General features: G+C 47.3%; 1 long non-coding RNA gene across 8 annotated transcripts in view; it reads left to right on the top strand.

Moving 5' to 3' along the window:
- Positions 1 to 13,111, top strand: part of LOC113607324 (uncharacterized) — a 150,207-nt gene that overhangs the window by 9,590 nt on the left and 127,506 nt on the right. For all 8 annotated transcript variants that reach the window (XR_003427878.1, XR_003427881.1, XR_003427883.1 and 5 more), the window contains exons 2-3: positions 3,093 to 3,362; positions 9,299 to 9,433. This is a non-coding gene — a long non-coding RNA (uncharacterized LOC113607324). The remainder of the gene's footprint in view (positions 1 to 3,092; positions 3,363 to 9,298; positions 9,434 to 13,111) is intronic.

The following is a 13,111-nucleotide window of genomic DNA, read 5'->3' as shown; positions in this document are numbered from 1 at the left end:
ACACAGCCCCTCAGGCCTCTGAATTCTGGTCCAGTGCCCCTTGGACTGAGCACGTAGGGTACTGAAGAGACACTGAGCAAGGGAGTGACATGACAAAAGTGATATTTAAAGTTGATTCGTGTGGCTTCAGTGGTCGAGGTGGACTAGGGAAGAAATGGAGAAGGGAGACCAAGTAAAAGATTGTCTAGATACAGGTGAAATGAACATCTGGACCACAGCAGGAATAGAGAAGATTGCATTGGACAGGAATGATCGGTTAGCCATCACTCACCCCCTAGTACAAATCAGCCTGTTGCTTATCCTCTTAGAAAATAAAACTCTGACCTGTAGAAGGAGGGATTGGAGAGAAGGAAGAAAACCAAAAAAGGGGAGAAATAGTACAGTAAAGAGAAGGGGCAAAGGGGCAAAAGTAAAAATGGAATAAATGTTGGTGGTTTCCCCCATATTTCTTACATACAGGTCCTGGTCTTTTGGGGATGGTTTAATGTACTTTGGGTAAACGCCTGTGTCAATTTGTCATTACGTGAGGGTAAGAAAGAATAGAACGAGAAAGATGCTGTCTCCCAGCGGGAGTGAGACCTTAACAAGGGAATAAACACCACGTTAGGAGCCCAGCTAGTTGTCAGGGATTGGGGATGCCCTCAGGGAAGGACTTGCTGCCCCCTTGCTGGGAGGCCTGTAGCAGACAGCCTACAGCAGTAGAGGGCCTCCCTGCCCCAGGGCTTGCCTTTGCTAGGCGACCCACACCTAGTGACCGACAGATATGTGGGTATAAAGGCTGGGACGTCTTCACCCAATGTGGACAACCCCAACAGGCCGTCTACACTGCAGAGCTCCCCATGGGGACGGCGGAGGCTGGTCTTTGGCCACATCGCAGCTCAGTTCTTCATCCTGCCTCTTTCCCTTCCCGCCTCCTGCCCACCAAACTGCAGGGTCGCTTCCCGGGGAACCCAGGGGCCATCAGGGAAGCCTCTGGCTGCCCCGTCTGCCACCCACTGCAGTGTGACTGCTGTGTTGGGGAGTGGGTGTCTCCTTCCTCCGTCACCAAGCACTTCCTCCCCGAAACTGTCTGCACCCTGGACGATGATCGGAGAAAACCTGCTCTTCGGGCGGGCAGAGGTGTAGCCACCTCCCTTGCTAGAACCTTCAGACAGGCCCGAGCAGGATGGTTTATCTCGTTGTGGATCACAGGTGTTATATAGAGCGTGGAGTCCCTCAGAATTTTTTCCATTAGAAGTGATTTTTTATTTCTGTGAACTCCTCCGACTCCCCCAGGTGACCTCAGAGGTCTGGCAGCTCGGGCTTCAGGATCTACTGACAGATCTTCAGAGAGACAGAGAGATAAAGAGAGTGTGTGTGTGTGTGTGTGTGTGTGTGTGTGTGTGTGTGTGTGTCTGTGTGTATCCGTGTGTGTGTGTCTGTGTGTGTGTATGTGCGTGTGTGTCTGTGTGTTTGTGTATGTGTCTGTGTGTGTGTCTGTGTGTGTGCGTGTGTGTGTGTGTCTGTCTGTGTCTGTGTGTGTCTGTGTGTGTGTGCGTGCGTGTGTGTCTGTCTGTGTCTGTGTGTGTATGTGTCTGTGTGTTTGTGTATGTGTGTGTGTGTGTGTGTGTGTGTGTGTGTGTGTCTTAATTATAAGTAACCACAGAATCTGCTCCAGTAGAAAAAGGGGAATTCCCTGGTAGACACAGCGAGGCTCATGAAGTCCGAGGGCCAGCGTGCAACCCGGGACACGGAATGCTCCAGAGCACAGACAGGAGGGTCTCTGCAGCTGGCTGTTCTCCGGTCTGGGGTCTGCTCCTGGCCGGCCAGCCTTGGTTGCTTTCCTGTGTACGTGGTAGCAGCAGTCGCCCCTCAGTACCAGAGTCCACCTCACTGCAGATCTAGCTGCAACAGTTCATGGTTTCTGAATACCGATTCCAAATCCCAAATGCCAGGAAGGCAAGAATCTGGCTGCCCAGCTTGAGTGAGATGGCCATCCCAGCTCAACCAACTGCAGCCGGGGACTGGTGGCCAAGCATGCTGGGACCCCCATCTTCATTAGGGGCGCAGAGTCTCAGAGGAAGGGACCGTGGTAAGCTGGGGAGAGGACCCCTCCACAGCAGGATTAACCACATGTGCGAATCTGTCCATGGAGAGTTGGACTCGACAAGCAACAGGCTTTCGAATGAGGGATGACTAGATTTCTCAAAATACAATTCTCAGAGATGAATGTCCATGATAAAGAGAAGCAGAATTATACTTTAGAGGAACAGAATAGACACTGAATAGCTATTTGATTTACAGTCGTCCCCCCCTTATCCACAGGGGATACGTTCTAAGACCCCCAGTGGATGCCTGAAACCATGAATAGTACCAAATCCTACATGTACTATGTTTTTCCTATACATACATACCTGTGATAAAGTTTAGTTTATAAATTAGACACAGTAAAAGATGAACAATAACTAATAATAAAATAGAACAATCATAACAATATACTGAAATAGGACTTCCCTGCTGGTTCAGTGGTTAAGAATCTGCCTGCCAATGCAGGGGACACGGGTTCAAGCCCTGGTCCGGGAAGATCCCACACGCCGTGGAGCAACTAAGCCCATGAGCCACAACTACTGAACCTGCGCTCTACAGCCCGCGAGTCACAACTACTGAGCCTGTGTGCCGCAACTACTGAAGCCCACACGCCTAGAGCTCGTGCTCTGCAAGAAGTGAAGCCACTGCAATGAGAAGCCCGTACACCTCAACGGGAAGAGTAGCCCCCGGTTGCTGCAACTAGAGAAAGCCCGTGTGCAGCAACGAAGACCCAATGCAGCCAAATAAATAAATAAATAAAATAACAATATACTGTAATAGAAGTCATGTGAATGGGTCTCTCTCAAGGTATCTTATTGTACAAACTGAATGCCTTTTCTGTCTTAACTAAGCACTTACCACGTGCTGTGGTCGTAAGTAACTTATGCAGTTTGAGGTGCACCAGCAAAATTAGCAGGGACTCCTTTTTCCTTCTTCACAATGTCACGGATAGATTTGTTCTTACTGTAGATCTTAGCAACCTCAGCATATGATTTTTTTTCTCTCTCTCTTCTCATTACATCCAGAGCTTTCCCCTTTTCACTTAAAGGGAGCACTTTCTTTGGTTGGCATCCGAATTGCCAGCACCAGCGCTCTTGTGCATTGGGGTCATCATTCAGTAAAATAAGGGTGACGAACACAAGCCCGGAAGCATCCCAGCTGTTGATCTGACACCAGTCGGCTCCTAAGTGACCAATAGGCGGCTGCGCCCAACAAAGCGCTGATTCACATCCGGGCGGGATTTAAAACCGCGCGAGATTTCATCATGCTGCTCAGAATGGCGCGCTCTTTAAAAGGTATGAACTTATGAATTTTTTTCTGGAATTCGCTAATTAATATTTTCAGACCGTGGTTGACCGTGGGTAACCGAAACCGCAGAGAGCCAAACCGCAGGTAAGGGGACGGCTGTCCTTGTAAACGGGACAAAGGAGGCCAGGAAACAGACCCTGTTAGATGCTTCTGACTGGTTCTGAGAATAGCTGTATGTGGAGTCCAATATTTAAGGGAAAGAGCCTGTATCTGGATGTTGAGCTCTCGCTCAGTCTCGGAGTACTATTTCCATGTGCATTCTGTCGGGCGAGCTGCTCTCAGGTGCTCCTTTTCAAGCACAGGACGTGAGCAGTTTCCGCAATATCCACCAGATGGTACCTTCCTACCAGAAATTCGGTTTCAGGCTGTGGAACTTCACGTTGCTTTTCCGCCCCGCAGACGAGCTGCAGAAATCAGACGCCTGCCCGGCTGCAGTCAAAACGCAGAAAGCCGGAAAGAATGAATCCCCGGGGGAGTGGGGTAGGCTAGCCTACAATATTTTTATTTCCGAGAATATGGAACAGAAGTCGAGTGTCCTTTTTGTGGTGGGGCAGCGGCTGGCCGAGTGTGGACCAGAGTCATAGAGAAGGCCACGTGTGAGGGGAGGGCTGCGGGGTGAGCCCCCCCAAGAGGACCTGGCTATCCGAGTCCTCCCTCGGTGATGCCTCTGTGATATCCCACCAGTTGCTAAACACCTCGCTGCTGGCGTTTCTCTGACATTATAACCAGTAGCCCTGTTTAAAAAAAAAAATAAAAGCCTTTGTGGGAGAGACTTCTTGTTTGTTCAACACTTTGGATTCTAAGACCTGAGCTGTAATCCCCACCCGCAGCGTTGTTTAGCATTCCTGGACTGGGGAAGGTCATGACGTTTACTGCAGGGTGACGATCGTGTTCTGGTTTGCCTGGTACTTTCCTGCTTTTAGCACTGAGAGCAAAGCAAACCCAGATGGCCGGTCATCCTGGGTGACAGAAATGTACACCCCGGGGACAACACTAGACCTTCACGCACGTTCAGTGAGCTGGGCGGCTGAGTGGGGCAGTGGGATAGTATTTTCAAATTATGAGTCACTTTACTGCTGGTGTTTTCTTAGCAGACCCCCTTTGCCCCGTTTAGCCAGTGAGATGCATGTCAGGAAGTCCAAAGCTCTGCAGAAAAGAGTTCTTTTCTTGGCTTTTGAGTTTCAGAAGTTTAGGCCTAAAAAAAAAAAAAAAAAAAAAAAAGAACCAAGGAGCTAGGGTAAAAATAACTTTATCACATACCATTTAAATCACCTCTAGAAACTCACCCAAGCTCAAATGTATGTTGTCTATGTCACACTTGGCCAAATATTTTCTATTGAAAAATTGATGTCACTACAAAATACGAAAGCATCCTTAAATGTTAAAAAAAAAAAAGTGTAGGCCTTCCCCGATAGACTTGGGAGCGTAGGTAGTAAATAGACACAAGGGTCCCAGGTTGGGGAGAGAGAAGGCAGTGCTGGAGGTGAAAAGAGACGGGGTGCTGGTGGGTCTGAGCCCAGGGAGGCCACGTTGCTCTCATCCACCTTCAGCCAAGTTCCCAGGGAAGGGCTGGGCTTATGGGACCTCGGGGTGAGGACCTGAGCCCCTGGGGGGAACACAGGAAGGGTGGGAGGGTCTCAGAGCAGAGAGGGCTGTCCCCTAGCCCCACAGCAGAGGGCCAGAAAGACCCAGGTGCCTTCGAGAGGCATAGAACCAGCCGGGGAGATCCGTGGGCTGGAGGGCACCTCTCAGAGAGTGCACTGAATTGCATAGTGTCTCTTCCAAATTCACGTCCACCTGGAACCTCAGAATGTGACCTGATTTGGCAGTGGGGTCTTGCTGATATCCTCAAGTTAGGACGAGGTCATACTGGATTAGGGTGGGCCCTAATCCAATAGTTTACTGTCCTTAGAAGTAGAGGAACATTTGGACAAGAGCTGCACACGCAGAGAGAAGACAGCCACACGAAGATGGAGGCAGACATGGAGGGATGCAGCCACAAGCCAGGGAACACCAAGAATTGCTAGTGACCACCAGAAGCGAGGAAGAAGCAGGGAAGGATTCTTTCCTAGAGCCTTTGGAAGGAGCATGGCTCTGCGGACACCTCGATTTCAGATTTCCAGCTTCCAGAACCGGGAGAGGATAAATTTGCGTTATTTAAAGCCACCCAGGTTGGGGTTCTCTGTTTCGGCAGCCCCAGCAAACTCATCCTGCCAGGAGTGGGGATGGTGGACGAGCAGTCAGCGTGGGTCACACGTGAGGGGCAGGTGGAGTGAGAGAGGCCCCTGTACACGCCAGCACTGAGGCCTGGGTGGGCCCGACTTGGCCCAGAACGTTTGCAGCCAGAGTCCTGAACTATAGGACATGATGTTTCCCACATCACGGAGAATGAGGCTTGCAACAGAAATTGAATAAGAAAAAAGCAGAACTTACTTTAAAACTTTTTTTTTTTTTTTTTTTACTGCTTGTGTTTGTAAACTAAAATGTAATACCGATTGCACACCCATTCTCTTATTTAAGTGTCTGAAAAGTAAGGCCCATTATCCACATTTGATAGTCAAGGAGCTGAGCTTAGAGCGTCAACTGAGACTGCCGAGGGGTCTGTTGTGGCCCTGGGGTTCAGGCCCACCTCTGCCTGTCTGCCGAGCCTTCCTGCCTTTCCTTATCATTTCCCTGTTTTCCTGCTACTTGCCTGATATTTTGACCAAACTGAACCGGACCCTGTGCCCTACACACAACCCCGTACTTTCTGCTCGAGCCCTCGGATCAGGCTGTATCTTTGTTGAATAGGTCCTTCCTTTCTTGTTTCCTGTCAAAACCCTACCCTTCATTCCAGGCCCAGATCATGAAGCTTTTCCAAGTCTCCCAAACCAGCTGTCATCTCGTTTCAATTCTGGCAATCGTTTTGGGGCATCTTTGCAGGCAGCCTCCCTGCATTTCATATTCCTTTGTGTGCCTATGGTGCCCATGGCAGGTCTCAGCGCAGACCTACCGATTTGTTGGGTGCAATCATTGCTAAAAGTAGTGCAGTACCGTATTCCACGTGCACTGTGGCCAGTACCTCTTGGCGTGAGTCTGAAGCAGGCCTTTATGATTTGGGAAGTCACCTCTTGCCCTGGCTGCGCTGATCCTGTGGATGGAAGGCTCTCTGTTATCAGGAACAGGATATCGTAGGCACTTACGGGTTTGACCTGTGACTTTCCAGAAAGGTGAGTGAAGAAGAATGAGCATTTGGGACCTTCTGTCTGAGAACCTGGTCCACTTGCTCTGGGGGTAGCCCTTCTGGCCTCCCTGATAAAGCAGATTGGGATCGTCAAGCCCCTTTTTCAGCGCCTCACTGACTGGGTTTCATCTCACAGCTTCCTCTGCTGATGCCTGAACTCCTTGAACTGGCTGCACTCATCTGCGTTCCGGAATCAGATCAGAAGGCCGGTTTTTCTGGGCGAGGAAAGGAGTGATTTAAATGTTCCCTGAGCTGCTGATGGCAGATTCTTTCCTGAGAATGGGTTTCAACTAGGAGGTGGAGGTTGGGCAGGGAGAGAGCAGAGGGCCCTGAGCTGACCCGCTGACCAGGGCCTGCTGGGCAGGAAGGAAGCAGCAATGGGCGGTGGGAAAGAAGGCTGGGGACCCAAAGGTGAGCTTTATTTCTACTCCCTTTTTTGTCCTGGGCCCTGTCTGATTCTACGCGAATGGATCTTTGACTTTTGATTTCAGAAACCCAAAAAGTAATTTTCTAAAATCATTTGTGAACACCAGAAAGTTGCCATTATTTATTGGATTAAATAGGAATGTTAACAATAAAAAATAACCCTCTGCCACATATAGTTGCCATCATTTCATAAAAGAAAGGTTTTAATGATAAAACATGTACTGGGAAAGACAATCTCAGAACAAAGCGTATTCCTTTAAATTGGATAAATAGTTTTATAGGCAAAAAAATGATTACCTCTCTCTGTCTCCCTTTGCTGTGGGCCCAGGAAACTGTTGGCAGAGGCTGGCATCCTGGCACCAACTGTTTTTTGAGAATCACATCCACCCCGGTTCTGAAACCCAACCAGTTTGTAGTTCAAGACACCATGCCTCCCCCTGGTGGCCAAAAGGAGCAGCTGTAGCAGCTAAAGGGCTCTCACAATATATTTAGGGCCGTGTCCTGTTGATTGTGTTCTTATACTTATTTCACCCACCATGCACTAAGGGTGGGGCTACGTAGGGTAGGGCCACATGAAGATGAAGAGAGCCAGGCCCCTACTATCAAGGAGATTTTCCATGACACTGACGTTTCAGACAAAAGTTAGCGAAAATGTTTGGATTTGTGTGTCGAAACATCAACTCCCCAGCAAGGTGGTTTTACTTCATCTCTGGGTCCAGAGGCCCAGGGTAGTCACAGACACCTCTGTGGTGGCATGCAATCGATCTGTCAGCATCCGAGCAGTCCTGTGAACTAGGGCCCATTGGCCACCTGGTGCTTTATCTCCATCTCTGCCCGGAAGCCTAGGCCCACAGGTGCTGAAGAAGCTGGAAGGAAACAGCACAGACAAAAGTGGCCGTGCTGTTTCCCACAGGACATTCCTGCTCCCACCTCCTCGGTGTCTAAATCCTGCTTATCAGGCCATCCCCAGGTCAGGCAAGCCTACCTTTCCCACGAAGTCCTTCCATGCCTCCTCCAAACCCACAGTGACTCCTGTGCCCTCAGGACTACTCACTACCATCATTTTCTCTTATTTTATTTTTCAAGTAGGCAGGAGATTTCTTGATGGCTGAGGCTGTGTTTTATCAGTTTTCTCTCCATCTCTGCTTCTCAAATGACATCCCAGAGCTTTCAATTTTCTCTTTTGTTATGCAGAGGAGCTGCCGACTTCCTTTCAAATATTAGAGCTGCACTTAAGCCTAATCAAAATATTTTGTCATCAAAAATGAGAAATTAAGTCAATTTAGGCCATTTGGCTGTAACCAAAAAATCCCCAAGTCTCTATGGCTTAAATTAAGTTTTTTCTTCCTAATTCTACATGGCCCATATAGGTCACTTGGGGGTAGGGTTACCTGAATTAACAAAGAAAAATACCCAGTTAAATTTGAATTTCAAATGATCAATCTCTTTTTGTTTAGTATGTCTCCAAAAATGCATACTAAAAGTTATTATTTTAATTATTTGAAATTCAAATTGAACTGTACATCCTGTATTTTATCTGGCAACTCCACTTGGGGGTTACCTGTTGAGGTTCTTCTGTTGCCCTGGTGATATCTCAGTCTTGGCTTCCTTATTACATGAGGAAGACGTTGGCAGGACATTGGGAAGGATGAGAGGATGGAAAGGGTGGTACCCACAGCTCATTCTAGAAAGCAGAACTGAGGTTCAGGTATTGAGTAGATTAAAGATGGCTGCAGATTCTTTGCTATTCATCCCCTTGAATGTAGAGCAGCCTTAGTGGTCCAACAGAACCACTAGACCAATAGAATGTGGCCGAAGTGACACTGTATAACTTCCAGGGCTTGGTTAGAAGAAGGCTTGAAGTTCCCACCTTGGTCTCTTGGAACACTACCTCAAAGCCCCAGCTTACTTTGTAAGAAGTCTGACTACCTTGAGGCCACCATGTTGGCATAGTTACGTGTAGCTGCTCCAGTTGACAGTCCAGCTGAGCCCAGCCTTTCAGCCATTCACACCAAGGCCCCCCAACTATGAGTGAAGCTGTCTTGGATCCTCCAGTTCAGCCTAAGTATCACACCGTCTAAGTATCACAGCCTGATCTCAGTTGATGCTATGTGGAACTGAAACATCCCCCAGCTAAACTTGGCCTGAATTCCTGACCCATAAAATCACAACATATAATATGGAAATTGTCTTAAAGCCACTAAGATAGTGAAACAGATAATGTACACTTAACACTCACTCCCAGGTGCCTGATTTCCTTTTCTCTTTACCCAGATCCTTCATACTGCATGCCCGGATGCTATACCAGATTTCACCAGTGAGGAGGTGTGATTAGCCTGGGGTCTCCACCTTCAACAGAGATGCTCCAGATAAACTCTTCTTTCAAGCAGAGTTTGAGCTACACCGCAGGTACAAGTTTCTTGTCAGCTTAAATCCAACAAGTAATCAGTCCAGTGTTGAGTGAGCATCTCCATGGGGAGGGAACTGCTGGATGGTGATGGAAGAGGACCCTCACCTTATATATCGTGTGAAACAGCTCACTGTGGTTTAACAAGTGCACTCATATGCTTAATTAATTTGTTTCTTACCATTAGCTTATGAAGCAAATATTATTTTATTACACAGACAAGTAAATCAAAACCAGGTCACACAAGCAGTAAGTGCCGGAGATGGGATTTGAACTTAGGCTTATCCACCAATTATTTTCCACAGTGTGAAAGCCTTAAAAGACAGATGCAAACCTTCATTTTACAAATGAGAAGATTGAGGACCAGTAAGAAGATAATATCACTGCTGTGCTTTATTACTAACCATGAATCTCTGGCTGGGAACACTCCAATCTGGCCCTAAAGGCTCTCTGGAGTGTAGACCAAAGCTGTGTTGAGTGAGTGTCTTCAGAACTGTTGCTTTAGGGGGGATAATGGAGGAGATGGTATCCGCGCCGCCCTTTCTTGTATGTTCCCAGGGAACACGAGCCCTTGGTCGTTCTGTTTAGCTCCCGGCTGGGGTGTGTGGGAGCTATCACTTGGCTCATGAACAGTTCATGGGTCCAAAGTGCTGGAGTGGTAGCGTGAGCTCTTCTCTGGAGAGAACATCCTCCCATGAAACCATCCATCCCTGTGGTCCAGGATGGGTCACAGAGACAGTTTCATCTTTGCTCCAGAGCATGGAAATGTAGAGGGACAGTGAATTGGTGGGACTGTTTGGGGATCGTAAGTCACTCAAAAGACCATCCCTGGCTTGTTCTGGATGTCTCGGTCTGCCAGGGTGGCCATATCCAAGTCAGCATCCATCAGCAGCTGGGGACACAAACTGTGTACAAATAAAGAGGGATCCTGTGTGACTTGGACAGGAAGTCCAAGTGGAGTCAGGCACTCTAAGTTGAAGTCTCTCTGGAGATTAAGTATTTATGAAGCGCTTTGTACCCGCAAAGTGAATTTCAATCATTTATCATCTAAAAACACAGTATCACTGTAACATACAAATATTTGTGTCATGGCTGATGACTCAAACTTGAACTCCTGCCTGTAAAAAGGGGGACATTGTCATGCACTTGGGATCTATTTTTAATGCTATTGTGAAGGAAGATCAGGAATTTTAGAAACAAATATACGAGTCTTGATCCAGACCCATCATTACCATGCAAACCTGCAATTCCCTTGTGTGTCACTTCTGAAAACTCTGGCTCTCCTGTGGGCAGGCAGCAGTAAAAGGTGGATCCTTCTAGATGAATCTCCAGTAACTCTTTCCTCTGTATTCCACAACAAGGTGATTTGCCTTTGTGTAGCCCTTTGTGTTCGAGATGACCAGATGACTGGGATGATGGTGATTTTGAATATGTGTGTGGCTGAGAAGACCACACCAATTAGTTTTCATCTAGAGATTAAGGTGGACACTGCTTTGCCTTGTGGCAGTTGAAGCTGTTTGCAAAACCAGGGGCTGATTGTGGCTCTTTCTGAGATTACCAAGAAGACTCCAAGAAGCTGTGGCTACATTTTTTTTTTTTTTTCCCTCTGACTGTTCAAATGATCCCATTTACAAAAGACTTTTCTCCTTAATCTAGCTAATCTCTCTAATTGTCTAAAACCCTACTTTGCTTTTTAGTTATAATTATTGACCATAGGGTCTAAAAGGAATTTTATAGACCATCGGGTTCAGCCCTCTTATTTTACTCATGAAGAAACTGAGAATTGAAAAGGTTGAAAGGAAGACGAGAATCCAAGTTTTCCAAGTCTTCCTTCCACTCTGTATTTCAGAATCTTGTGCTGTTGGATGTAATTAAATGTGTTCCCCTAGCTCCACTGAATGGTTTTTACCTTGGACTTTTCTACATTCCACAGCGTGCCTTGTATAGGGTTCATCCATAGCACAGCCAATTGGCAGTTGACTGGTAATGGCTGCCAGGAGACCTGTGTTGAGGAGTCAGTCAGGCTGGCCCTCTGTCACTGATCAAGTTTCTCTCCAAATGTGACCTCTACCAAGAGGACTTGACCACCCCAGCTAAAGTACCTTTCCTCCTCCCTCTTCTCAGCCACTCCATCTCCTTTCCTTGCTTAATTGTCTTCCTCTCGCCTCTCATTATCTGAAATACCCTTTCTTGTGTATTGCCTTCTTCTCCCAGTAGAATATAAGCTCCAGTAGGGCAGGGACTATGTTTACCTTGTTCACTGCAGTGTCTGCTGTGCCAGTTAGAGTGCTGACATGTAGGAAACACCCAGTAAATATCTGTGGAAGGGATGGCCAAGTGCCGTAATTGATTAGTGATGTCTGCCACAGGCAGTAGATGTCAGTGCTAAGTTTTTGTCATCACAGGATTGGTTGTTAATAGCCAACCAATTCTGGATGCAAAACTGGTTTCCTGGGCTTCCCTGGTGGCGCAGTGGTTGAGAATCTGCCTGCCAATGCAGGGGACACAGATTCGAGCCCTGGTCTGGGAAGATCCTATGTGCACAGAGCAACTAGGCCCGTGAGCCACAACTACTGTGCCTGCATGTCTGGAGCCTGTGCTCCGCAACAAGAAAGGCCGCAATAGTGAGAGGCCCGGGCCTCCGCTTGCTGCAACTAGAGAAAGCCCTCGCACAGAAATGAAGACCCAGCACAGCCAAAAATAAATTAATTAATTAATTAAAAAAAAAAACAAAACTGGTTTCCTTCTGACATTCAGCTTGATTCTAGTCCATCTCCTGATGACCAGTTATTAGGTACTCTGGAAATAGGAATTTATCTTAATCACTAATTAAGAATTTAAAAGGAGAAGGCACATTTTCTGCTGTTATCCCCTTTTCTCAAAAGTATAATAGTGTCATATTCATCATGGAGCATCTATGACGTAGCACAATTCCTCACACAATAAATATTCGCTTACCGTTGTGTTTTTTCAATGTCATGTTTTTTAGTGAGTTTTTTTTTTTTTAATTTATTCATGGCTGTGTTGGGTCTTCGTTGCTGCACGCGGGCTTTCTCTAGTTGCCGCGAGCGGGGGCTACTCTTCCTTGCGGTGCACGGGCTTCTCATTGCAGTGGCTTCTCTTGTCGTGGAGCATGGGCTCTAGGCAGGCAGGCTTCAGTAGTTGTGGCATCCGGGTTCAGTAGTTGTGGCTCGTGGGCTCTAGAGCGCAGGCTTAGTAGTTGTGGCGCATGGGCTTTGTTGCTCCGTGGCATGTGAGATCTTCCCGGACCAGTGCTCGAAGCCATGTCCCCTGCATTGGCAGGCAGATTCTTAACCACTGTGCCACCAGGGAAGCCCTTCAATGTCATTTTGAAGGGATTCCCAACTTTCCTGCTGATCTAGAATAGCTGCACCAGAGACACACTACATAGTACACAGTACACAGTGCACATTGGTGTGACTGATTGAGACCCAGGTGTGTAAAGCCATGAGCAAAGTTCAGGTAAATATCCAAATTAAACTGTCCTAAAGTAGGGTGAGCAGCATTCATTACCTTATCACTGAGTTCTGGCTTTTCTCATCCATCCCCTTCTGGAAGTCAGTATCTGAAATTGGCTAGTGTGAGGAAGGAGAGATTTGAGAAAAATAAAAGACCAAAGAGAGAGTTAGTGCTTAAATATATTTGGAATTCATCTTTGT

This window comes from Aethalodelphis obliquidens, unplaced genomic scaffold (genome assembly GCF_003676395.1).
Source record: "Aethalodelphis obliquidens isolate GAN/ISIS:26980383/991018 unplaced genomic scaffold, ASM367639v1 scaffold47, whole genome shotgun sequence".
In the NCBI taxonomy this organism is placed as follows: Eukaryota; Metazoa; Chordata; class Mammalia; order Artiodactyla; family Delphinidae; genus Aethalodelphis; species Aethalodelphis obliquidens.
The sequence above is the reverse complement of the archived record's forward strand: the minus strand, read 5'-3'. Positions and strand labels throughout refer to the sequence as shown.